The 751-nt window shown below is 34.9% G+C and overlaps 1 pseudogene across 1 annotated transcript in view; it reads right to left on the bottom strand.

Annotated features, from left to right (window-relative positions):
- LOC119472377 overlaps positions 1–542 on the bottom strand; it is a 17,976-nt pseudogene extending 17,434 nt beyond the window's left edge. Inside the window, exon 1 of the transcript XR_005201519.1 lies at positions 341–542. The product of XR_005201519.1 is annotated as an uncharacterized LOC119472377 (transcript). The remainder of the gene's footprint in view (positions 1–340) is intronic.
- Positions 543–751: the final 209 nt, after the last annotated feature.

Below are 751 nucleotides of genomic sequence, written 5' to 3' on the forward strand. Positions count from 1 at the left end.
AAAAATTAATAAAGGTCATAATTTCTATGCACCAAATCTTTTATAGGAGGCCTGTAATTTTAGCAATCAACCTGTCCTTATTCTGTTCAAATTTAAGGGCACTTGAGTCACTTTGGATGGTGTCACCTACAGTGAGAAGGAATCACAGTATGGATTTTTTTTTTTTTTTTGCCTATTATGTTTGCAAAAGAAACTTCACAGAATTGTCTAGCAACCTTGTGACCATTTGTTTTCTTTTCTTGAACATAATAATCCTTTTAACACTTTAAGATTGCCATTTTCAAGAAAACAGCTATGATTTACATAATTGAATTGTATTTGTTTTAAAAAAAAATTGTACTGCACTTTAGAATGAACAGTTGACCAAAGAAGGGTGCTTTTGCCATGTCTCTGAAAACATCGCCTATCAATACACTCCTTCCTAATGCTCCAGTATCAATTTCTTTACAATACAGTAGTGTAAAGGTGCCCTTTGGCACCAGCAAAGAAGAGATAGGAAGGTCTTTCTGAGCCTTGACATCATCCAACTTGGAGATGGCCATTTTTCACCCGTGCATCTCCTTGCTTTGCCATTTGGCATCCAGTCATTCAAAAAAACACCGTTGACCATCTACTCCTGACATAACTCAAGATGTGATTCTTGTAGTCACATTAGACCTTGCCTTATTCACTTTTATCCCCCAACATCTAGATCTGTTATACATTGTAGCAAACTTTCATAAAATATCTAAGGAAAGAAAGAAAAAAATAA

Source organism: Cebus imitator, unplaced genomic scaffold (assembly GCF_001604975.1).
Source record: "Cebus imitator isolate Cc_AM_T3 unplaced genomic scaffold, Cebus_imitator-1.0 Scaffold97, whole genome shotgun sequence".
Lineage (NCBI taxonomy): Eukaryota > Metazoa > Chordata > Mammalia > Primates > Cebidae > Cebus > Cebus imitator.